Source organism: Mesoplodon densirostris, chromosome 14 (assembly GCF_025265405.1).
Source record: "Mesoplodon densirostris isolate mMesDen1 chromosome 14, mMesDen1 primary haplotype, whole genome shotgun sequence".
NCBI classification, from domain to species: Eukaryota; Metazoa; Chordata; class Mammalia; order Artiodactyla; family Ziphiidae; genus Mesoplodon; species Mesoplodon densirostris.
The window spans coordinates 53,973,671-54,001,357 of record NC_082674.1 but is presented as its reverse complement, the minus strand read 5'-3'; positions in this window follow the sequence as shown (position 1 = coordinate 54,001,357).

Here is a 27,687-nt window from a genome sequence, read left to right as displayed (position 1 = left end):
GTGTAGGTTTCCTGGTGGAGGGGACTAGTGCCTGTGTTCTGGTGGATGAGGCTGGATCTTATCTTTCTTGTGGGTAGGACCGCATCCGGTGGTGTGTTTTGGGGTGTCTGTGACCTTATTATGATTTTAGGCAGCCTGTCTGCTAATGGGTGGGGTTGTGTTCCTGTCTTGCTAGTTGTTTGGCATAGGGTGTCCAGCAGTGTAGCTTGCTGGTCGTTGAGTGGAGCTGGGTCTTAGTGTTGAGATGGAGATCTCGGGGAGAGCTTTCACCATTTGATATTACGTTGAGCCGGGAGGTCTCTGGTGCACCAATGTCCTGAACTTTGCTCTCCCACCTCAGAGGCACAGGCTTGACACCTTGCCACACCACCAAGACCCTGTCAGCCACACGCCTCAGAAGAAAAGGGAGAAAAGAAGAAAGAAAGATAAATAAATAAACAAACAAATAAATAAATAAAGTTATTAAAATAAAAAATAATTATTAAAAATAAAAGAAATTTTAAAAAGAAAAAAGAAAGAAGAGAGCAACGAAACCAAAAAACAAATCCACCAATGATAACAAGCGCTAAAAACTATACAAAAAAAAAAAAATGGAGAGACAGACCCCTAGGACAATTCGTAAAAGCAAAGTTATACAGACAAAATCACACAAAGAAGCATACACATACACACTCACAAAAAGAGAAAAAGGAAAAAAATGTATATATCATTGCTCCCAAAGTCCACCACCTCAATTTTGGGATAATTTGTCGTCTATTCAGGTATTCCACAGATGCAGGATACATCAAGATGGTGGTCGGGATTTAATCCGCTGCTCCTGAGGCTACTGGGAGAAATTTCCCTGTCTCTTCTTTTTTCACACAGCTCCTGGGGTTCAGCTTTGGATTTGGCCCCTCCTCTGTGTGTAGGTCGCCTGAGGGCGTCTGTTCCCTGCCCAGACAAGATGGGGTTAAAGTAGCAGCTGATTAGGGGGCTCTGGCTCATTCAGGCTGGGGGGAGGGAGGGGTACAGACGCGGGGCGAGCCTGCAGAGGCAGAGGCTGGCGTGATGTTGCAACAGCCTGAGGCGTGCCATGTGTTCTCCTGGGAAAGTTGTCCCCGGATCACAGGACCCTGGCAGTGGCGGGCTGCACAGGCTCCTGTGAGAGGAGGGGTGGACAGTGACCTGTGCTTGCACACAGGCTTCTTGGTGGTGGCAGCAGCAGCCTTAGCATTTCATTCCCGTCTCTGGTGTCCGAGCTGATAGCCGTGGCTCGTGCCCGTCTCTGGAGCTCCTTTAAGCAGCGCTCTTAATCCCCTCTCCTTCCGCACCAGGAAACAATGCTCTCTTGCCTCTTAGGCAGGTCCAGACTTTTTCCCGGACTCCCTCCTGGCTAGCTGTGGTGCACCAGCCCCCTTCAGACTGTGTTCACGCAGCCACCCCCAGTCCTCCCCCTGGGATCCGACCTCCGAAGCCCGAGCCTCAGCTCCCAGCCCCCACCCGTCCTGGCAGGTGAGCAGACAAGCCTCTCGGGCTGGTGAGTGCTGGTCGGCACCAATCCTCTGTGCGGGAATCGCTCCTCTTTGCCTTCCACATCCCTGTTGCTGCACTCTCCTCTGTGGCTCTGAAGCTCCCCCCTCCGCCACCTGCAGTCTCCGCCCGCGAAGGGGCTTCCTAGTGTGTGGAAACCTTTCCTCTTTCACAGCTCCCTCCCACTGGTGCAGGTCCTGTCCCTATTCTTTTGTCTCTGTTTTTTCTTTTTTCTTTTGCCCTACCCAGGTACGTGGGGAGTTTCTTGCCTTTTGGGAGGTCTGAGGTTTTCTGCCAGTGTTCAGTAGGTGTTCTGTAGGAGTTGTTCCACGTGTAGATGTATTTCTGATGTATTTGTGGGGAGGAAGGTGGTTTCCACGTCTTACTCTTCCGCCATCTTGAAGGTCTCCTAAACTATGTTCACATTTTAAAAAATTTTTATTGGAGTATAGTTGATTTACAATGTTGTGTTAGTTTCTGCTGTACAGCAAAGTGAATCAGTTATACACATACATATATCCACTCTTTTTTAGATTCTTTTCCCATATAAGTCATTAAAGTGTATTGAGTAGAATTCCCTGTGCTATACAATAGGTCCTTATTAGTTATTTATTTTATATATAGTAGTGTGTATATGTCAACCCCAATCTCCCAATTTATCCTTCAACAATGGTTACATTTCAGTCAAAGTTTCTAACACTAAAACAAAATGATATGATTTTTTAAGTTTTTTCTCTTTCATAATAATGTTGAGTTGAATTGTATAATTATATTTTGATCACTCTTTTGGCACAGTTTGATTTATCTCAAAAATATTTTTGCATCAGGCCTGGAATTTCTCTAAGCCTTCTTAGTCATCATTCATTTGCCTGTACATGTGAAAAGATCTCTCTTCTTCAATATCTTGTACAAATACCTTTATGAATTATTTTATTGAAGTATAATATATATACAGAAAAGTACAAAATTCTTTTTTTAAAAATAAATTTATTTATTTAGTTATTTTTGGCTATCTTGGGTCTTCTTTGCTGTGCGTGGGCTTTCTCTAGTTGCAGTGAGCTGGGGCTACTCTTTGTTGCTGTACACGAGTTTGTCATTGCAGTGGCTTGTCTTGTTGCGGAGCACCAGCTCTAGGTGCACGGGCTTCAATAGGTGTTGCACACGGGCTCAGTAGTTGTGGCTCATTGGCTGTAGAGCGCAGGCTCAGTAGTTGTGGCACACAGGCTTAGTTGCTCTACAGCATGTGGGATCATCCCGGACCAGGGCTCGAACCCGTGTCCCCTGCATTAGCAGGCGGATTCTTAACCACTATGCCACCAGGAAAGTCCGAAAAGTACAGAATTCTTAAGTGCTCAAAATTCTTGATAAATATTTTACTCAATGAATGTATCTATGTCATCTCCATTTAGATCAAGAAATAAAGCACTACTAGCACCTAAGAAATCCCCACCTTGTACCCTTCCTAGTTTCTCTTCCTCCTTTCTAAATGGAGTTACTCCTCTGGCTTTTAACCCAATAAATTAGTTTTGCCTTTTCTGAGTGTCATATAAATGTTACCATACAACATATGCTTCTGGCTTCTTTCATTTAACATAATGCATGTTGTTGCATCTGTCATTGGTTTGTGTCTTTTTGTTGCCACATAGTATTCCATAGTATGAATATATCTCAATTTATTTTTCCATTTTACTGTTGATGGGCATTTGGATTGTTTCTAGTTTCTGAATATTGCAAATAATGCTGCTGTAAACATTGTAAATGTCTTTTGGTGCACACATGTACACATTTTATTGGATACATGTGCAGGGGTGAAATTATATAAAGAAATGCAATGCTAATGGTTTCTCTGAAGATTCTTTTGGATTTTATAAATATGCATCATATTATCTTTGAATAATATGATAGTCTTATCATTTTTTCTTCATTCTAATATTTATGCCTATTTTATGTTTTTTCTTGGCTTGCTGCTCTGGCTTCAGGAAAATAATGAATAACAGAGGTGACAGTGGGCATACTTGCCACATTCTCAATCTCAGGGAAAAGCTTTCCATATCTCAAATTAAGTATGATGTTTACAGTAGGTATTTTGTAACTATCATTTATCAAGTTAATGAAGTTCCCTTCTATACCTAATTTGTTAAGAGGTTGTTGTTTTATCTTTATATCATGAGTAATTGTTGGATTTTTTAAATTGTTGATGCTTTTTCTGCATAAATTGAATTGACCATATAATGGATATCCTTTTTTCCATTAATGTCATGAATTACATTGATTGATTTTAAAATATCAATATTAAACCAACATTGCATTCTTTTTTTTCTTTTTTTTGGCTGAATTGGGTCTTCTTTGCTGTGCACAGGCTTTCTCTAGTTGCATCGAGTGGGGGCTACTCTTCATCATGGTGCGTGGTCTTCTCATTGCGGTGGCTTCTCTTGTTGCTGAGCACGGGCTCTAGTTGCACGGGCTTCAGTAGTTGTGACACGCAGGCTTCAGTAGTTGTGGCATGCAGGCTCAGTAGTTGTGACATGTGGGCTTATTTGCTCCGTGATATGTGGGGTCCTCCCAGACCAGGGATCAAACCTGTGTCCCCTGCATTGGCAGGCAGATTCTTAACAACTGTGCCACCAGGGAAGTCCCAACATTGCATTCTTGGAATAAACTCAACTTGGTTGTGATGTATTATCCTATTGGCTGTGAGGTATTATCCTATTATGAATCACTGGATTAAATTTGCTAATACTTTGTTTAGGAATTTTGCATCTGTCATGAAAGAGAACCTGTGATGTTCCTTTCTTGTATCATCCCCATGAGGTTTTAGCACCAAATTATGTTTGTCTCATTAAATAAGTTGGCCATGTGCACTACAGCCCGCGAGCCACAGCTACTGAGCCCACATGCCACAATTACTGAGCCCACGTGCCACAACTATTGAAGTCTGCACGCCCTAGGGCCCACGTGCTGCAACTACTGAGCCCATACGCTGCAACTACTGAAGCCCACGCACTCTAGGGCCCACATGCCACAACTACTGAGCCTGTGTGTTGCAACTACTGAAGCCCACGCGCCTAGAGCCTGTGCTTCACAACAAGAGAAGCCACCGCAATAAGAAGCCTGCACACCACAACAAAGAGTAACCCCCACTTGCCGCAACTAGAGAAAGCCCACATGCAGCAATGAAGACCCAACTCAGCCAAAAAAATAAAATAAAAATTAAAAAAATAATAAGTTGGCAAGTGTCCCTTTTTAGGCATGTGGGATCTTCCCAGACAGGGGCATGAGCCCGTGTCCCCTGCATCGGCAGGCGGACTCTCAACCACTGCGCCACCAGGGAAGCCCAAAAATAGCAATATTTTTTAAAACAAAAATTGATTGACAAGAATGACATTGTTTCAGATTTCAAATTTCTTTTAGTATCAGATTTAATAGAAGACAGCTGGATTCTCTTATCTACTTTTACTTTCAGTCTGTTGCAATACTATGTGTCATGTAACCACTGGAAAACTTTACTATGTACTTGTGAGATAATGAGGATGAAAAAGGAAAATAATGTATGATGATGAGGAGGAGGAGGAGGAGTGGGAGAGCGAGGAGGTAAATAATTTTGACCTTTTTGACCTGTGGACTCCTTGGACTCAGGGACATCCAATAGTCCTGAGACTATATTTCTAGAACCTCTGTATTAGTCTTCATAAAGAACCAACTTTAGTTTTGATTCTCACTGTTATAACTTTGCTTCCTGTTCCATTATAACTTAAGTTCTGCTTTCTATTGTTTCCTTCCTTCTATAAGGTTGAACAAAGTGAAATTGCTGTTTGTAAAGGTAAAAAATTGTTGAATACAGATAATTTCATATGACTCACTCTAACACTTCCTTTAGGTTTAAGTTGGTATTATTTTCCTAACTTCTTAAAATGATTTTCGGACTTTCTTCTTTTCTAATATATACATTTACGGCTAAAAATATGACTCTGAGCACAAATTAAGTTGCACCTTAGTTTTAATATGTTGTGTTTTCATAATATGAAACAAAATATTCCTTTTAGTTCAAAACAGTTTCCGATATCTAATGTGGTTTCTTCTTAGAACCATAGGTTATTTCGAAGTGTATTACTTAATTTCCAAATACTTAGCAATTTTCTAATTATTTTTTATTATTGATTTCCTAGCTTAATTCCACTGTAATCAGAGAACATGCTCTATATAGTATCAATCATTTGAATGTTTTTAGACTCTATAGCCCAAAATATGATCAGTTATTGTCACCATTCCATGTGCACTAAAAAAAACTAATTATATTTTTGAATCTGTCAAATATTTTAGTGGCTACTTTATCTCCATATAAATTTTACAGCACAATATCATTGCCCTGCTCTTGCAGTCAACAGGGTAGATTCATTCCTCAGAAGTTTCATCATTCTGAGCTTTCTTTTCTCAGTAAGATTGCTCTATTATTACCATTTCTACTGTCTCTCCCATATAATGCTATATGCCCCTGTGTATTCTAATCCCTTACACAGAACTAGTTACCTGTAAGTAACATATTTTACTTTTTCCCCACCAACTTTGAGATATAACTTATAACAAAGACTACACTAATAGCCATTTCATGAAAAATTCATGAAAATTATTAAAGAAATATTTCATAGAATCAGGAACTCACAGTGGTTAGCAAAACCATTCTTCCAAGAACTCTTCTGATGCTGAAAAACCTCTGCAGCTTTTCTGTTAGTAAGTAGTAGGGGCATGGCAAATGCTGTCCCACCAAACAGTTATCCAGCCTATAGGACTGCAGCAGTCTCCTTTCCCAGAAAGACCATTGTTTCTGAGGACATCACTGACTGTTAGAAAGCACCTTCTTGGGCTGCAATGACATCTGACTCTCTAAAGTTTCTGTCTCTTGGATTAGAAACAATCTAATTCCTCACCTACATGGTAGCCCTTCAAGTCCATGTATCCTTGAAAGTTTTTCTGTAAAGCTCAGCATCACTAGTTCCTTCAGTCATTCCTTGTGTTATTCCTTGGCTTATTCCCCTTTGGGAGCATTAAACGGGCAGAACCCCACTAAGAGAGATGCCAGGGCTCACTATTTACCAACCTGGCTGCACATTAAAATCACCTGAGAAATTTCTCAGAAAATAATGATACCCATATCCCATGCCCAGAGATTTTGATTCAGTTGGTCTGGAGTAGCCAGGCATCAGTATTTTTTAAACACCCAAGTGATTGAAGACTTGATATTTTAAAGATGTCATTTCTCTCTAAATTGTTCTATACATTCAAATGCAACCTCAATCAAAACCTTAGCAGGCATTTTTTTTTTAGAAATTGACAGGTTGATTCCAAAATTCGTATGGAAACGCAGAGAATCTAGAATAGCCAAAACAATTTTGAAAAAAAAAAGAACAAAGTTGGAGGACTTACACTACATGACTTAAAGACTTAAAGATATTGGTGTCAAAATAGCCAAGTAGTTCAATGGAATAGAATAGAGAATTCAGAAATAGTTCTACACATATATGGTCCATAGATTTTCAACAAAGCAATTCAGTGAAGAAAGTATAGTGTTTTTTGTTTTTATTTTTAACAAATTGTGTTGGAACAATGGGATATTTTATGCAAAAACAAATGAACTTCACATCTCTTATCATATAAAAACATTAACTCAAATTGAATCATGGACCAAAATACAAAACCTAAAACTGTGAAACTTTTATAAGTAAAAACAGAAAAAAATCTTGGTGACTTTGGGTTAGGCAAAGATTCCTTAGATGTCACAACCAAAAGGGTTATCCATTTTAAAATTTTGATAAATTATACTTCATCAAATTAAGAACTACTTTTCGAAAGACACTGTGAAGAGAATGAAAAGACAAGCCACAGACCGGGAGAAAATATTTGCAAATCACATATCGGATAAAGGCCTTGTAGACAGAATACATAAAGAACTCTTAATGCTCAATAAGAACACACTTACAAAAATATGGACAAAAGATATGAACAGACATTTCGCCAAAGAAGATATTTAGATGGGAAATAAGCACATGAAAAGATTTTCAAAATCATTAATCATTAGGGAAATGCAAATTAAAACCACAGTGATATGCCTATATGTCCACTGGAATGTTTAACATACAAAAGGCTAACCATACCAAAAGCCAGAGAGGATATAGAAAAACTGGGACTCTCATACAGTGCTGGTGGGAATGCAAAATGGTACAGCCATTTTGGAAAACAGTTTGGCAGCTTCTTAAAAAGTTAAGCCATATGCCTACCTAGGAATTTACACTCAAAGCCTGGGAATTAGCCCAAGATAAATGAAAACATACATCCGCACAAAGGCTTGAACATAAATGTTTATAGCAGCTTCATTTGTAGTAACTAAAAATTAGAAACAACCCAAATGTCCATCAACAGGCAAATGGATAAATATATTACATGTATGTACAATGCAGTAATACTCAGCAATAAAAAGAATGAACTACTGATACAAACAGCATGAATGAATTTCAAAATAATTATGTTGAGTGAAAAAATCCAGACAGAAAGAATATATACTTTATCATCCCATTTATATAAAATTCTGGAGAACCCAAACTAATCTATAGCGATAGGAAACAGATTACTTGTTGCCTGGGGATGGGGTAGAGATGGGACAGAGGATAGTATTACAAAGACATGCAAGGAAACTTTGGGGGGTGATCCATATGCTCATTATCTTGATTGTGGTGATGGTTTCACAGGTGTATTCATATGTTAAAACTTATATTGACACTTTAAACATATGCAGTTTATTGTATGCCAATTATACCTCACTAAAGCTCTTGTTTTTCTTTAACATTCCTACCTTGGAATGCAGAAGTACCACAGAGTAAGAAGCAGCTCTATATGATCTCACTATCAAAAAGTTAATATTTGGGCATATGTACTTCCAGCCTAATTTCTTTATAAGTATACTTTAAAAAACATACCAAAAATAAAATTGTATATGCATTTAAAAAAATTTCCAAGATGTGCAGGCAGGGATGAGAATAACTGCTTTAGCTGCTGGTTTCTCACATCTCTTAGAGCAGAGAATGCTAATCTTTTGGGTCAGCTGGGAACTGCTTTGGCAAAACTGTCTGCCCTGTGCTGAGCCTCCACTCATTCATTACAAAGGTATTTACTGACTCCCTGCCACACAGTGTGCACTGTGCCAGGTGCTGGGATACTGCTTCAAACAAGAAGGACAACTTTCCTGGCCTCTTAGAACAAAGGGTGGCTGGAGGTTCTGTCCCTATTCATAGTAGTTCTACCCAAATATCTGATGGGAAACCTGGCCCTGATATAACTGAAAGATTTATGACTCTTCAGGCTGCTCATTCCTGGTGAAGGAGTGATGCTAGGAGAAGCACAAACATGGCCACACCCTTCCTACCAGAGAGGAGTTAATGTTGTGAGGGGTTTCTCCTGTAGATTTATGAACACATGTGCCCCCAGTTTGAGCCAGAAATGTTAATCAGGAAGGACACTGGTCCTGCCAGCACCACATGCCTTAGTTTTGGCTCCTGGTATGAGACTTGATCCAGATCCTGGACTTTCTTGGAAGAGATTGAATCCACATCTTTGGAACAATGTCACATAGACACCTGAGGCATGTGACAGGCCAAATTAATGACCTAGTGCATTTTGCTGGAGGAGAAACGGGACACCTGACAAACCTTTTATCAAGCCCTTCAAGGCCCTAGTTCAGGTCACACCCCGCAGCCTTACAACAGGGAAGGACTCTCTGCCCAGCCTGGGTCCGGGTGTGTTTGCTAGCAGAACATTCTCCTTCATAAGCTGCGTCCTGCAGCTTCTCCCTCCAGCCCCTGTACTTGGCCCCGCTGGCCTCAAACTCAAGCTCCTCCCACCTCAAAAAACGTTTACACACCCTTCCCAACTCCTTATCCTTCAGGTTTCAGCTGAAACCACTGTTTCCTCAGAAAAGCCTTCCCTATCCTTCCCAGCCATGGTAGTTTCCCTGTTCAATAATTGGGATTTATGTAGTCCTATTTTAAATATCTACCTCCAGACTATAAAATTCTTGTGGAAAGGGACTATATCTGTCTTATTTACCATTATATCATCCTTGTCTAACAAATGCCCAGCACTTAGTTCTTCCCAAACGTATTTGTTGAATGGATGAGATGCCTTAGTCTAGTTCAGGACTCCTCCTTTTTAGCTAAGCAGCTCTTTTTATTTTCCATTTTTTACTTACCATGTCCCACACCCTACCCCACCCCAACTTGAGCCCCAAGAGAAATCTGGGCCAGGAGAGGAATCTTGACAAATGTAGCTCTGGAATCAGAGAAACCATGCCCTTCTGGTGACTCAACCTTTGTTTCTGGCTCAAACTTTTCCTCCAGGCTCTTCCTTTAGGACAGAGTTTCTCTCTGAGAGGCCTCTTGGTCCTTCCCCTAAATACACGAGTCCCTTCCCCAGCACACATTCTCCATCAATGGAGTCAAAGTTGTAAAGAGGCCATTTCTGGAGGCTGTTAGTGTAGTGTTTGTGGCTTTCTTCACTTTCCAACCCATTTATAAACTTTGAATCCACACTCTTCTTTTGAACCACTTACTAAATCTCCTGATTGCCTGGTTGTTGATAATTCAAAATCACTTAAGTCTGAAAACCTTAAATATTCTTCAAAACTCAGTTGACATTTTGGTCTTCTAGGATCACCTAGGTAGCTTTGTCAGAGGCTGTAAAGTCTGTGCAGAGATGTTACTGCTGCCCCTCTGGAGGGCAGACCATACCCACGTGTTCAGAGTCAGAGGTCAGGAAGGCGTCACCCTTGGAATCACAGACTGGCCCCTGGCTGGCCTGCAAACCCTATTATTAAATAACTATTTTTATACTTTTGGGAGGAAAATAATTTTCATGTTATTCCTCTATAACAGAGCTGATAGGATTAATGCTTATTACCTGGAGCCAAAGATTAAATAATTCCCAGGGTGACTGCTTAATATGTATGGGGTTTTCTTTTGGGATGACGAAAATGGTTTGGAACTCGGTACAGGTTTATGTTTTATGAATTTTACCTCAATAAAAAAAATAACAAGAATTCTCAGGAACGTAGAATTTCTTGCGCAAGAAAAGTCTAGGAATTTCAGTCGGTCATCACTGAGGTCACAGAATTCCCCCTGGAGATGTGGCCATCTGGGCCCCCTTCCCCCCACCACATCTTCCCCTGTAGTATTTGAAGCCAGCTGGATTTAATCTACTACAAAGATTCCATTTAAAAAAACAACTTCGAGCAGCAAATTGTTGGCACAGAGGAATAGCCATAATGGAAGCAAACAAAAATAACTCCTGACTGATCTCTGAATATATCCTTTATAAGAATGTTTTCTATATAACTTCATTAATCCAAATACTTTTTTGGTGTCACACTTCAGAATATGTGAGATGGATTTTGGTTTCATGAAGTTTTAGTCACACTAAATTAACAATATGTGCATTTTGGATGGATTTCAAGAGCTATACTATTCTCACTACAAATGAATCCACTTAGTCAACAAATAATTTTTGAGAACCTTCTAAGTGTCAGTCAGGGTATTAGGTACTAGGAATACAGAGATGAATAAGGCATACACCTACTCAAAAATTTATGGTCAAATAATCACATTATTTATATAGATGATCATGTTTCAAATATAGAAAGCTATTACAGAAGACAAAGATGAGCTTCAGGGCATCAAGAGTCATTGTCATGGTCACTGCTGTATCCCCAGAATACATAATAATGGGTCTGGCACATCAAAGAAACTCATCAAATATTTTTTGATAAGTGGACAAAGCTTTCCACAATTTTACACTATTTTCACTGTTTTATGTGGTTCTTACATAGTCCAGGATGACTCAAATCAGAAATGACTAATTTATTGGCTATAATCTGAAAAGGGTAATTAATGCATTCTTTCTCACCATTCTCAGTGTGCAAATATCATTTTCATGTCAAATCTTCAGATTGTCTGCTTTTAATTCATTTATCCTGCTCACATAAGTGGGCTGAGGGCCACAGGAAAACCCCTACAGTAAAAAAGCATCCATCCTCCTCTGCAACCTCCTTACTCCCCTCAGTCTGTCTCTGAAGATTCTGAGGTCCACACCAGCCTCTATTCTCTACCCACGCACCAGGACTTAGTGGTTTAGGTTTGGGCTGATTGCCCCGATTTGGTACATAGTGCTCCCATTTGAGGTAACTTGCATCTCAAGCCTGCCCTGAACCTTGGCCAGAAGGAGGTGGCGATCTTGCAATGGTCCTGAAGAACCAAGTTAAGACTTTTACTAATATCCCTATTTACTTGATGCATGTGTTTTTTAAAAAAGGTTATTATTGCCCAGGAATTAGCAACTAGAGCCCAGTCCAAAACAAAATGAGTCTATACCATACATTGTAATACAGCTATCAACAATGGGGACAACACACCTTTTCCAAGATTCCTAAAACAGACCAAAACCAACTGATTTATCCTGGATTGTTACCTCACCCACCCATCCCACACTTGGACTATGTATTAAAAAGAGACTAGAAGGAGGAAGAATATCAGGCTTGTGGGTCACCTTCCCTTGGGGGGAGAAGGAGAGTCTTCCCCTCCCACCCCAAGACAAGAGGGCAGAGGAGGAGCAGGAAAGCCCAGTAAGGAGCCTAGTAATAAGAGGCTGTGAGATGTAGCACTGAGGGGCCAGGTGGCAGCTGTGGAAGCAGTAGAGCTGGGGTGGCACCTCCCACTTCAAGGATTCCGACAGCGGGCAGGCCTTGCCTCTGAAGAACTCACACATGCACCCTACAAGGAGGGCAGAATTGGACTGTCACACAGAAGGCATCTTCAGAACCACAGTGTTAACCAGAGAGAAGCAACAACCCACTGAGGGAGGAAGAGATCCTTGTCCCAGTCACTTGCGTGTCCTGCCCAACACTGTGAAGTTCAACTTTGGAAGAGGGAAGGAGGAGACATCTCAGAACCAGGCTCTCTAATAATCAGAGCCCCAGCTCAGTTCTGCCCTGGGAGAAGGGGAAATGAGATTTCAATTGACAATGAGATTAAAGTCTTTAAATAGAGTTTTAATGATCAACATGGGTAGCTGTGGAATCTGACAGCTAGGAATCTAACTTCCCTAGAACTTCTATAAGTTGTTAGGAGTAGGAAGGGGAGATTCCATAGAGCTCTGTTGAAAGTAAGGATTGGAAAAAAATAAATCCTTTTCATGTCTAAATCTTCTAAGTTGAGACATAATCAAGCCCTCCTGGAACAGAGTTGTATTAGTTGATATGTAATAATGGATATTAGCTTCAACTCTGGGTGACACATCAAGCTCTCAAGCAGGACCACCTTCATGGGTGCAGCCTCCCAGGGGCTCCATGCTCAGGGTTTAATGTTCTGTGGTCATCATCTTGAAGTTCTTTGCACTTTCATCTTCAAATTTGTGTTTTGTAAATGCAGTCTGATGGGGCAGTGAAACATGTGCCTGGGGATTGGAGCCTCAGCTCGTGCACAGTCCCACCTCCCACCACCTCTCTGGATGGGTTCTCCACTGCCCACTACCCTGTTCTCTGATTCCCAGAGACCCACCCACCCTCCCCCCTCACTGCTTCAACCCAGTAGTGGCTGTTGCCCTTTCCCCGCTGTGGGAACCTGGGTGTGGGCATAGGGAGGTTGGGGTCAGGCGGGCATGGGAAGTGCCATCCCTACCCTGGGCTGATAGCACCACAGCATGTTGATCAGGGACTTGGCAGAATGAGCCTCGAGCCCACCCATGATCCAAGAATGTAGTGCATCCAGGGGTCTCTTGTCCACTGTGGGTTGGGGCAGTAGGCTGGTGGGAAGGGGAGACTTCCTCACCCCTGACCAGGAAGCAGTACATTGGTCTAGTGGCTAGTGGCGGGGATTGGACCCAGCAGTTGGTGGGTCACATGGGGCCACCTCTCCACTGCTTGAGAGGTTCTACATTCACCACAAGAGGATCCCCATGCCTGAGGGAGCATTACATTCAATAGCAAATTTAGGGACTTCCCTGGTGGTCCAGTGGTTAAGACTCTGCGCCTCCAATGCAGGGAGCCCAGGTTTGATCCCTGGTTGGGGAACTAAGATCCCACATGCCGCGGAGTGCGGCCAAAAAGTAAAAACAAAAAAGAAGGAAAGAACCTCATTAAATAGCAAATTTAAAACTCTGTGACATGTTGAAAGAGAGAAAGTAGAAGAAAGGAAAAAGATTTATATTTTGGTCCCTTTAACAAAACACGTTTCCTGCTTTTTGAACAAAGAGCCCTACATTTTCATTTTGTCCCAGGCCCTGCAATTTTGTAGCTGGTCCTGCTCTCATGTCTCCTTTCCCCAGGGAAGGATTAATTTCCTATTTCTGTGTATCCTGCACCTGACCCACAACAACTGAAGATGTGACAATGCTTTCTAGCCAGCTTGCTACCTCCATACAGAAGCAGATATAAGTTCAGAGGCTTGAAGCTTATATGATATAGGGGGCAACCCTTTAAAAAATTATAAATACAGAATTACTACATCCCTTCCTAGGACCTTGGAGGAGGCCTGTGCAAGGGAGGAGTCCTGAAACACACGCTTCATTAGCATTATGATCACTCCACCCTGCGTTCATAGCATGCCCTCTGCCCACTCATGGTTCTGCTTTAAGAGTCTAGAGGTTTCTTGAAAATTACAGAAACTCTTTTGCTTACCCTGAAACCCACAAATCACAAGCTAAGCAGTGATATTTTTTCTGACAGGGGAAAGAGTGAACTTTTGTTGAGGCCCCATGACTGCAGTATTTTTCTTCCACTCTGCTTTTCTGACACACGGGGGTCACTGTGGCCTCCTTGGGAGGCCTTTTGTGCTGAACTATTCCTAGACTCCTTTCTTTATGGAAACTCTTGTCAATTAAATGATGCTGGGCTGCTGAGTTCTGCTTATATTTATATTCTACAAGGAAGAAAAAAACTCCTCTTCCTTCAAGTATTGCAGTCTCTCCTTAATCGATTTTATCCCTATTTGAGAAGCTACATGGTTGTACAAAAACTGAAAGCACAAATAAATGTAATAATCCCTTTAAAAAAATAATAGAGATTAAAAAATTATATGGAAATATAATACAATATACTTTACACACACACATATATCTAAAATTACTGAAATAAGAACATCCTGGGTCTTCCCTGGTGGCTCAGTGGTTAAGAATCCGCCTGCCAATGCAGGGGACACAGATTCGAGCCCTGGTCCGGGAAGATCCCACATACCACAGAACAACTAAGCCCGTGCGCTACAACTACTGAGCCTGTGCTCCAGAGCCTGCGAGCCACAACCACTGAAGCCTGCGCACATAGAGCCCGTGCTCTGCAAGAAGAGAAGCCACTGCAACGAGAAGTCAGAGCACCACAACGGAGAGTAGCCCCTGCTCACCGCAACTAGAGAAAGCCCGCGCGCAGTAATGAAGACCCAACACAGCCAAAAATGAATTAATTAATTAATTTAAAAAAGAAAAAAAAAGAACATCCTTTATCTTTATAAAATTCTGTTGGAGACTCACTCCCTCCCCGACAACCAGTTGTTTGTTCCTATCGACTTTTCCTAGAAAGGTAAAATACAATAAAAACCACAGCTGCTGGGCTTCCCTGGTGGCGCAGTGGTTGAGAGTTCGCCTGCCGATGCAGGGGACACGGGTTCGTGCCCTGGTCCGGGAGGATCCCACATGCCACGGTGAGCCATGGCCGCTGAGCCTGCGCGTCCGGAGCCTGTGCCCCGCAATGGGAAAGGCCACAACAGTGAGAGGCCCGTGTACTGAAAACAAACAAACAAACAAACAAAAACTGCAGCTGTTATCTTGGGATAACTCAAGGGAGAATAAAATTTTGCTGCATCGTGGGAAAATGTTATCCATGTTAGTCATCTAACCTGACAAAATTCACCGGGTAATTGCCTTTCATTTCACATTATATGGCACAGGTTGTTGCCTAACTCTATAATGAAATGGCCGAGCATAGATGGTTGGAGATTAGTTTGTTGGTTCTATCAATGACAGAATTTTCTGCCAAACAGTTTCTCCTACTATTGGGAAATACAATTTATTAGGTTAGTTTAAAAAAGAAAACTTTATCTCAGGGTGGTTGAAATTGCTCTTACTTGCGAAGTTCCTTTGTGAAGGAAGTGGTCTCAATGAATTAAGGAATTTTGTGCTGCCTTTTATTATGGTAACAAACACCCCCCTTATCGCAGAGCCTTGATCACAACAAATATTTATTTCTTGCTCACTCTACCTGCAGAATCCAGATCAACAAGAGGGTCTGTCCATCATGGTGACTTAGGGACCAAATCTCAACATGTGCTTCTGTGATCACTACAGTAAGAGAGAAGAGAAACATGTGAATAATGCACTGGCTCTCAAAGGGTTTTCCTGTGACACATATACTTTATACTCACATTGCACTAGCCAATGTAAATTACCTGTCTATATCTAGTGTCAAAAGGCAGGGAAATACAATCCTATCATGTCTCTGGAAGAACAACTGGAATATATAGAACAGCCCTAATGGCTAATCCCCTTTTGGTCACCAAATATTTAACTCATTCCATTTCTGACATGCAAAATATACTCATCCTCTCCCTAAGGAAGAAAGCCTCAAAATCCCATGCAATCTGAGACCTCTGGGTAAGATATGTCAGTTTCAAATCATGATGCTGCTTCTACCTGTACCTGTGAAATTAAAACAATACAAAAAAACAAACAAAAAAAACCCCAAATACCTGTGTCTTCCCATCCAGTATATAATGGTAGTACAGGAACAAGATAATTGTAATAAATACTGTCCTTGGGGAAAATGGAAAATACACAGCAAATAGGGGTCTGTAGGAATTCTGAAATCCTGCTGGGGAGAACTTTCGAGGGGCCCCTACCTGTGGTTACTTGATTAAGGAATGTTATCTGATTAAGCCTTGATTTTGAGAAGCTCCTTTTGCTCACTGTTCTTTGTGGTACCTGGCTATGCCTTCTGGAAGATTCTTCCTTTTTCATTTTCCTCTTTGGCTGGATCTGAAACAGACATTGAGGAATATGCCTCTTTCAGGACTGAGCAGCGTTCTGAGCCCATTTTCTGATGGTGGACAATGAGAAGCCCAACGGTTGTTTTAAATCTCAAAAAGTTACAGTCTCTTTTGGTCTAGGTGGGTGGCTCAAATACAGCTCTCTTAAAAATTTAGTAGAGTTTTTAATCTGTTTGATTCTTGTCTGCTCCACTTGCCAGTGACCATGCTATAGTTCTTTTTGAGATATGGTTCTACGATGCTTTTTATGCTTCCTTGTTGCCAGCTCTCTCTCTCTCTCTCTCTCTCTCTCTCTCTCTCTCTCTCAATTGTAAATGTGTGTACTTTGAGCTTACTAGACTTTGCTGAGAGAATCACACTTCATCTCTTTACCCTGAGCCATTTTGACCAATTGAAAAGATTTGCTGGGTGCCTGTCATTTAATCGGGCCTTTTACTCTGAGACACCTTATCAAATTCAGAGGTTTGGTTATCTTCTGAGAGTATGAAAACACAGGCCAGAAATTCCTGAACAGGAGCAAGGAGTTAACTCTTTAGGCCAATGATTCTCAAAATGTGGTTTCTAACCAGCAAAATCAACTCCCTGGGAACCTGTTAGAAATGCAAATTATCAGACCCTACCCTTGACCTGCTGACAAAACCAGAAACTCTGGGTGTTAAACCCAGCAAATGGTGGAGACTTCATCAGCCTGGATACCCTGAGTTAGGACATGGAGCTGATTCCCCCAGGCAACCTACAATGTAGCATGAGTGAAAAATAAACTCTGTTGTTTTAAGGCACTGAAATATGTATGTTTGTTGCCATAACATAATCTACACTGATACAGTATAGGTATTGATGCAGAAATTGGTACCTGGAGTGAGGTGCTGTCATAATAAAAAAAAAAATCTAAAGTTAGTATATATAACAAAAATAAATCTAAAATTGGTAATATATAATTTTTATATAATATATATAATTTCTTTCTATATATATAAAATTTGGAACTTATCTTTTCATCTATGTGCTGAACTAGGCACAAAACAGTCCACACGATACTACCCCCAACTCTTACCACACATATGTATCCAATTAGGTCTCATACCCATCCTGCTGTAACTAACTGATGTATAGGCCCCCTGCAAGAGACTTTGGGGTGAGCATAGTAGTGGTAAGTACACTAGAGAATGTTCTTGAATATATGGTCTTAGGCACATCACTTGACTTCTCTGTCTGAATTTTCTTTTCTGAAATTCTATTACAGAGCAAACCTTTATGTACTGCATAAGTGTTTGCTAAGTGCCCTCACATTGTTTTCCTTCCTTTAATCCACAGAAACCTTAGAGAGCACACTGTTAGTATTCCTGTTTTAGATGAGGAAACCAGAACTCAAAGAGATTAAATGACTTGCCTAATATTTCCCAGCTAATGACCGAAGTCAGGTTTCCCAATTTTATTTCCCTGTGTGTTCTATTCCCACCATGGCCGCTCCTTGTTTCAGGGTAAAAATTTTTAAGTTCTACAGAAAATGTATAATGTATATTTGTATCATTTTTTATCATAAGCCAAATTGTCACAGAGTGATGGTAATCCATGACAAGAATTTTGTCATCTGATTTACATAATTCTCCATTATTAAAGGACTAACAGACCCTGAAACGAGGCTGTGTTCTCCTTAAATTGTTGCAGTAACAAGGCAGCATGCAACAATTCAGAGAATATAGAATTTTTACAAGTGCTTCTTCTATCATTCCAAGCAAATAGAGTCAAATAAACTTACTTTAAAAAGAATTTCTCCTATCCTCAGGAGAAATATGAGCAAAACTAGTTTTGAGCTGTTAAATGTTTAGGACAAATCAATAACATTCTGAATTCCAATTCTTTGATGCAGAATATGACTCACAGCCAAATTAGGAAGAAAAATTTCCCCCACTTGAGGTTCATGTTACAACTAAGAGATTATCTCTTCCTCATTAAGTGAACATAATTGAAAATATCTTTCAGTTGAATACTTATGTCTTTTATCTGAGGTTTTACTGTTTTCAGAGGAAATGGAATGAGAATTACCTGGTCTGTGACCTAAGTCAGTGCATAGGAAACATTTTTCCAAGGAAGATTCTCAAAGGAGGGGTGGGCTGTTTTGCTCTTAAGTTCCTAGTTTTCTAGATAGTGAGTGTGTAGACAAATTACATTTTCTCTGTTGTGTATGTCTTGGGTTTCACTAATGGACATTAGTATTTTTTGCACTATTTTTTTAAATGTCAGTTACTTAAAATAAATTGAAAACATTTGTTAAAGCCAAGACTAGGATGTTGGCTTTTCAAACAACCTATTGGAATTTCAAAGCTTTTGCCCGTGAGATGCTGTTGGCAAGAACAATTTCATGAAATCAGAAAGAAAATTTCAAACATTATGTTGGCATGGATACACATAGTTGGAAATTTGCTCACTAAGATCAACTTTTGTTTTTTTTATTTTAGTTACTCATCTCTTGAATATTTTCTCTTCCTGATTCATTTTCCCAATTGTAGCAGAGTCTGCCAGATGTGCATCTAAATACTGCCCTGCCCCCGTCTCCCACTATAATAAAATACACATGGCTGGACAGCTATTTTGCATGTCCTTGCTTTTCTTGCCATTAGATGTGGTCATGTGATAAATTTACTTAAATGGAATTTGAGTAGTCTTGGCTTGTAAATACCTTCCACAGTGCTTCTCCAGGATGGTAGCCCACCTCTGAGATGGCTCTCAATGATTCTTGACTCCTGGTATTTATGTCCCTATGTCATCCTCTCCTCCACTGAATATGGCTTACCTATATATTGCAGAAATGACAGAATGTGATTTCCAAGTCTAGGTCATAAAAGATATTGTGACTTTCATCTGGCCCTTTTAGATCACTTTCTCTGAGGGAAGCCAGCTGCCACAGGCTGGCAGGACAGCTGAGGACATTCAAACAGCCCTATAGAGAGAGGCCTGTGTGACAAGGAACTGAGGCCACCTGCCCACAACCAGCATTAACTGAGCCACATTGAAAGCCCTAGTTGACTGTAGCTGATATCTGACTGTTAACTTATGAAAGACCTTGAGTCAAAACCATTCACCTAAGCCACTTCCAAATTTCTGACGTACAGAAACTATGAGATAGGAAATATTAAAGTGTTGATTTAAGCTGCTGAGTTTGATGACTGATACATCGAGTCAGCTGGATGGCAATGCTCATGACAATCTTAGAAGCCACAAGAAGGGTTCAGAGCTATAATCAGCTCAGGTTCCTGGATGACCTTGTAGGGGAGAGCCTTCTCCTCTAGTTTCTCAACTCCCTACATCAACCTGGACTACTGAGAGAGAAAGAAACTTCTTTAGAGCCATTACATTTTGTGGTCTATATTTTATAATAGTTCAGCCTGTCCTAACTAATACACCAACTTTGTATTCTATTTCTTTCTTACTTTAACCCTTATGTATATATGAGGATATTATTCCTCTGAGCAAGGATTACTATTGGAATAGTTCTTTAAACACTATCAAAAATATTGTTTAAAAGGCATGTGATTAAATATTCAAAGCACATTTTCCACCTTCAAATTCTATTTTATTTGACTAGCACAGTTGCAGGTGATACTGTAGTACCCCCCGGCTCCTGTGAGAGGTGGCTTGTAATAGTTTACAGCTAGTCCTCTTCTCCAGACAACTTCCATCAACCAATAGGAACCAACTCATTCAGGAAATTATGCCCTCTCCATAGATGATCCATACCAATGGTCAAATAAGATGATGGTGTAAAAGTCCAGCCCTGTTGCCACAAAGGATGACAGGTCTCTGGTGCTGTTTATATTCAGAGCCCTCCCCTATGTAAATTTGGCCAAGGCTATACTTTACCTAATACCAGATCCTTGCTTGGCAGCTCTTTTGCTTCCCTATCATGCTCCTTTCCCCCCTTTACAAGTTTTTCCCAAAGAGTGTTCCCTCAATAAACCATATGCACCCAAATCCCTATCTTAGATTCTGCTTCTGGGGAATTTGATCTAAGACTACCTACTTCCATGAAACTGAACAGGAGAGGTGAGATCGTCTCAGTTATTTACATTACTGATACATTGGATTTAGTGAAGAAAATGTATTCTCAGTCTGTAAAAAGTTAGTAAACAGAAACCTCAATTAAATAGAGTCAGAAGACCAGAAGAGGGAGCTCTCATGCCCTGCGACAATAGCAGAGCCCAACAGGAAGAAGAAAGACTCCTCTTCTTTCCTGGCAAAGACTCAGCCAATGAAAAGCCCTCTGTTTACTATAGCCCTTCCAACTGCTTTTCCCTGCTATAAAAGAGTTCTCCTCTTGCCATGCAGAACTTGCACATAGCTCGCCATGGTTGCAGACCATGAATTACAGTTCTCTGCTCATCCCAAATAAACCTATCTTTGCTGGAGAAATGTCTTGGCAGTCTGTTTGTCTTAGGTCACAAGACAACAAGTTCAAAACCTTGGGAAAGACTTAAAAACAGAAAAACAAGAGAGAAAAATTAAGAAAGCCAAAAGCTGATAATGGTGATAATCTGGAGGTATCAACAAAATTCATAAATTCTAAAATTGATCAAGAAAAAGATGCAACATAAGTCTCCAATATCAGAAATAAAAGAGAAGTTATCACTGTAAATCCTACAGACATTAAAAGGATAATAAGATAATATTACAAAAATCTGTACCAAAAAATCTGACAACTTAAAGTGGGTAAATTTCTTGAAAAACGCAATTTACCAAAGTCAACGCAGATTAAGTGGAAAATACTAATAGACCTATGTCTATTAAAGAAATTAAATATATTGTCAAAAACTTGTCATAACAGAGAACTCTAGATCCAGATGGTTTCACTGGTGGATTCTATCAAACAATCATTGAAGAAATAACACTAACCTAACAAAAATTCTTATAGGAAATAGAGAAGAAGGGAATAACTTCCTATTTGCTTGTGAGACCATCATAACCCTGACCTGAAAACCTGACAAGACATTACAAGAAAAGAAAGTTATCTACCAACACCTTTCATGAACACAGAGTCAGAATACTTGAAAAATTGGTTATTGACTCCGACAATATATAACAGGAATAATATACCATGACCATCCAAGAAGGGTCTAGCCCAAGAATGCAAGGTTGGTTTAAGACTCAAAAGCCAATCACTATAACCACATTAACAGAATAAAGGAGACAAAAAAGTCATTTCCATATATGAATAAAAAGCATTTGTTAAGGTACATCACCCATTTATTAAAACACCCTTAGCAAACTAGGAGTAGGAAGGAATTTCCTCAATTTCATAAAAGGCAGCTACGAAAACCTACAACTGATACCACACTTAATGATCATGTTACCAAGTCCAAGCTCATACTGCTCACTGCATGACAGGCCAATAAATTGAGAGACGAAGTATTGGGGCAAGGAATAGTGACTTTATTTGGAAAGCCAGCAGACCAAGAAGATGGCAGACTAGTGTCCCGGAGAACCATCTTATCCGAGTTAGAGTTCAGGCTTTTTTCATACTAAAAGGGTAGAGGGTATGGCTGGTTGTTTAAAACTTCTTAGTGCTGGTCAGACCCCAGAGGGGTTGTGATAAACCTTTGTTCTTGCAGCTGTCCATGTAAGTCTGGTCACAATATTCCTGTAAACCTCCAGCAAGACATGTTATTCTCTGTTATGCAACTTTTTAATCTCTATATGAATGGCTTTGAGAATGGGATATCATATATATTTCAAGCCATAGACAACATTCTTTTACAAAGGTACAGAGCCAGCATGACTAAGCACAGGCAACAGAGCACAAAGATTAGTCAGGTTTGTTCTCCTCTGTTACAGTCACACATTGAATGCTTTCCTCCTAAAATTGGGAATAAGAAGTTCCCACCTTTCCAACTTCTATTCAAATTGTAATGGAGGTCCTAGCTATTGCAGTAAGGCAAGGAAAAAAAAAAAGATTGGGAAGAAAGAAGTAAAACTGTCTCTACATATATTTTTTAAAATTACGCTTTCCAATTTATTTTACCAGGGTTGTGAGTAAAATAAATGGAATTGTTTAAAAGTTCTTGAGTTCATCCGGAGCCTGTGCTCCGCAACGGGAGAGGCCACAACAGTGAGAGGCCCACATACCGCAAAAAGAAAAAAAATAAAATAAAATAAAATAAAAAAATAAAATAAAAGTTCTTGAGTTCAAATGAACTTTCCCTTTGAGTTAGAGTTTTTAGTTTCTTAAGAGTTACATGATAGGTTATTCTAATTACACTTGTATAGCTAAACCTAGGCAAAATTGTGAGATAATAGACATTTATTTTAGTGCCTTTCTATCTTTTAGAACTTTAAGCATATCTTTCATCCATTCTAATACCTCCTTGTGTGTCCTAACCACCTAGCGTCCAGAGGCAGTACACCCTCCTAGTCTCTCTTCAATAATATCTAACGCTTCAAAATCAATTTCTGGGAGAAATAAAGAACAAAGAGAGGCAAAATTAAAGCCTTTGAAAGATAATATAGGAAAACATCTTCAAGCAACAGAGTATAGAAGGACTTCTTAAAGCATAAAACGTCAAACACAGAAAAAAGTTGAAATGTAAACTACATTAAAATTAAGGATTTTTGATCATCAAAAGATATCATAGAGTACAAAGACAAGTGACAAACTAGAAGATATTTGTAGCATGTTACTAAGATCTAATATGTAGAATATATAAGAGCAGCTACAAATCAGTAAGAAAATGGCAAAATATTCAATAGATAAACGGGCAAGAGACTTGACCACATCTTTCACAAAAGAAACTTAAATGGCCCATAAACACATGAAAACATGTTCAACCTAATCAGTTATCAAGAAAACGCAACTGTAATGAGATACCATTTCATACCCATCAGACTGACAAAAATTTAAAAATTGACAATACGGTATGTTGAGCATTTGTATTACTAGGAACTCAGCTGTGCTGGTGGGAGTATAAATGAGCACAAAAACTTTGAAAAACAGTTTGCCATTACCTGATAAAGATGGAACACTTTACAGCCCAGGAATTCCACTCCTAGTTATATACCCCAGTAACTCTTCCTCATGTTCATCAGGAGATATACAGAGAGCATTCATGGAAGTATTGTTAGTAATAGCCCTTGTATTAGTCAAGAGCAACAGAACTAATAGGAGATACATATATACATATATATATATGTATATATGTATATATATACATATATACATACACACACAGATGTAATTTAAGTAATTGGCTCATGCCATTGTGGAGGCTTGGCAAGTCCAAAATCTGATGGGGGAGCCAACATGCTGGAGACTCAGGAAATAGCTGCAATTTGAGTCCAAAGACAGTCTGCTGTCGAACCAGGAAGAGCCAATGTTGCAGATCAAGTGCAATCTGCTGGCAGATTTCCCTCATGCTCAGAGGAGGTCAGTCTTTTGTTCTGTTCAGGCTTTCAACTGATTGAATGAGATCTACTCATATTATGAAGGACACTCTGCTTTACTCAAAGTCCAACAATTTAAATTTAAATCTCATCCCAAAACACCCACACAGAAACATCTAAATATCTGGGCACAATGGCCCAGCCAAGTTAACACAAAAATTAACCATCACAGCCCCAAACTAGAAACAATCTAGATGTCCATCAGTGGTAGACTAGATGAATAAATTATGGCTTACACATACAATAAATACTAAATTACTATTATGGTAAGCAGAATTCTAAGTTGGCCCCCCATAATCTCTACCCCTGATGTTATACTCTGTATAATCTCTACTTGAATGCAGGCAGAATATATGACTTGCTTCTAAGAAATAGAACATGACAAAGGTCATGGGATGTTCCTCTCTTGATTAGATTATGTTGTATGGCAAGGTAATGGAATATCACCCCCATGATTGCTGGCCTTGGAGAAGCAAGCTGCCATGAGTTCTAAGGCAAGAAAATGAATTCTGTCAACAACCTGAATGAAGTTGAAAGTAGATCCTTCCCCAGTTAAGCCTCCAGATGAGAATGAAGCCTGGCTGACATTTTGACTGCAACCTGTAAGACCCTGAGGAAAGGACCAAGTTAAGTCACACCTTAAGTCTTGACCCTGTGGAAACTGAGATAATAAATGATGTTTTAAGCCACTAGATTTGTGGCAATTTGTTACACAGCATATAAAACCATTGCAACTGTACAGAAATAAAAGTCAACAAATTACAGCTATACGTATCACGTATCATGATAGATTAATCTTATAAACATAATGTTGAGTTATGAAGAATATAGACAGTATAGTTCCATTTGCATGATGTTTGAAACAGATTAAACCCAACCAACGTGTAATTTAGGAAGGCATACATAAAGGGTAAAATTATAAAGAAAAGCATAGGAAAAAACTCACAGAAGTGGGAGAGTAGGTTATGTAGGTTACTTCTGGAAGAGAGTACAGGACCCATACAGAGCTTCTAAAATATTATCAATGTTCTATTTCATAACAGGAGCTCACTTTATAATTACATATACACTTTTCTGTATGTATACTATATATTTAAAAATGAAGCTAGTATAATATTAAAAACAATTTAGTCTATAAAATATACAAAGAACATTCCTATATTTATGGCCAGCTCCCCTCCAGCCCTCCAGCCCAATCCCCTCTCCTGATGGTGGAGTGATTTGAGGTCAGAAAAACCTAAATTCAAATCTTAATTTTGTCACTTCCTTGCTGTATGATCTTAATGCAGAGCCATAAGATCAATATCCAGAATCTAGACTTTCCAGATGAAAGGGCTATAAGAGAACAATAATTGAAAAATCATTACCTTGTTTAATGAAAAAATAAATATAAAATCAGCAATTATGGGTTCTAGCTATATACATAAACACTATGTGTATATTTTTAATTAAAAAAAATTAGTGATCAACCAACAGTGTAGAGAGACTGGTACTCATATGTTGCTGACAGCATTATAAATTGATACAGTCTTTCAGTGGATTAGGTTTAACCATGTTAGAAAAATGAAATGAGATACTAAAATTTTGCCATTCTTTGACTCTGGATTTCTACTTTGGGAAATTTAAGGTTATTTAAGAAAATAATCTCAAAAAGTCAGAATCAAGCCAATATGTACAATAATGTTTAAGGTAGAAATATTTATGAAAACAAAACTTAAAGCAATTCATATTCCTTATTCATTGTACATTATAAAAGTAGAACGCACTGACAATAAGAATAATGTGATAAATATATGCCTTGTATTGGTATATGGATATTTTATTTTATTTTTTTAATACAACTTTATTGAAGTATAATTGCTTCACAGTGCTGTGTTAGTTTCTGTTGTACAACAAAGTGAATCAGCCATATGCATACACATGTCCCCATATCCCCTCCCTCTTGATCCTCCCTCCCACCCTCCCTATCCCACCCCTCTAGGTGGTCACAAAGCACCGAGCTGATCTCCCTGTGCTATGCTGCTGCTTCCCACTAGCTATCTGTTTTACATTTGGTAGTGTATATATGTCAGTGCTACTCTCTCACTTCGTCCCAGTTTCTCCCTCCCCCACTGTGTCCTCAAGTCCATTCTCTATGTCTACATCTTTATTCCTGCCCTGCCACTAGGTTCATCAGCACCATTTTATTTATTTTTTTTAGATTCCAAGTATATGGATATTTTAAGCAACATCAAAGGAACAACCAGAACTAAACATACATTTACATACTGTCTATATGATTTAAAATATCTGCAGAAGCACTGAAAGTATCAGGGATAGTTAAAACAATATAAATAGTTGTGTTAGGTTGATGGGAAAGTTGAAGTGATTATGATTTTTACAATAAGTGGGTAATGTAATCTGAAGGAATACATTTAATAATGGAATTTCAGGCAGTGTTATAGACAGATGGTGAAGCTATTTGTGCAGGAGGTGGGGGTGGTAGGGGAAAGGGGGACCTAAAATTTCACCACATGGAAAGTTTCTATAATCAGAGGGTTTTCTCTGGGCTGTGCAGGCGATGGCCCCAAAAGGGGAGAATCATACAGAAGATTTCTCAAAGGGAAAAAACTGGAAGAACCATACTTGGGAAAATGTTATTGTAAGTTAATTTCTCTTTAAGGTGTAAACTGTTTTCTTTTCCTTTGGTTCTTTTACTTATTTTTTTCTAAAGCAATTGCTACTTAATAATTTAATTCAGTGTATGAGAGACTCACAGCTTTCCAAGGTGAGTCTGAATCCTGTGTGCCTTGGTCTGGCTAATTTGTTTCATTTTAACATTGAGAGATGTCTGAAAAGTGTATCAGTGGAAGAACATAATCAATCATTCATAGACTGGTATTCAGTTACTTTATGACAGCCACATAAATGTGATTCTGTTGTGAGTCTTATCTCAATAAGTAATTTTAGTAAATTAAGTAGTTTAGTAAATTAAAGCCAAAAAACAGATGAAGTGCCATTCCCAACCACAGGCATAAAAGAAGGCCAGGGAGCCAGAGGAGAGGGTTTCATGGCTATTGCAGCTTTCAAATTAGAGGAGATTAGAAATAGGGAAGAAGGCACCGCCTCCTTGATCTGAAACAATAAAGTATAGGTGTCCTGCTTAGAGAGAAAGTGACTGCAGATAAAAGTGTTATAAATCCAAGAGCTTTATGACTTCAACACTTCTCTCAGTTTCTCCAGTTATAAAATTAAATGAGAAATAACTCCCTCTTTCTGCCATCCCTCTGTACCCGCACCATTCATACATCTGGAACATATTGTGACTGTAGGTTAGAGAAATCAATGATTTTTTTTTTTTCTTTAGAGCACTATGTACAGAAGTTGTCCCTGCCATCAAGTGGCTTATTACACTTTAATCAAGAATACCCGGTCCGGAGGAAGATGGCGGAAGAGTAAGATGCGGAGATCACCTTCCTCCCCACAAATACATCAGAAATTCATCTACACGTGGAACAACTCCTACAGAACACCTACTGAATGCTGACAGAAGACCTCAGACCCCCCAAAAGGCAAGAAACTCCCCACATGCCTGGGTAGGGCAAAAGAAAAAAGAATAAACAGAGACAAAAGGATAGGGACGGGACCTGCACCAGTGGGAGGGAGCCGTGAAGGAGGAAAGGTTTCCACACACTAGAAG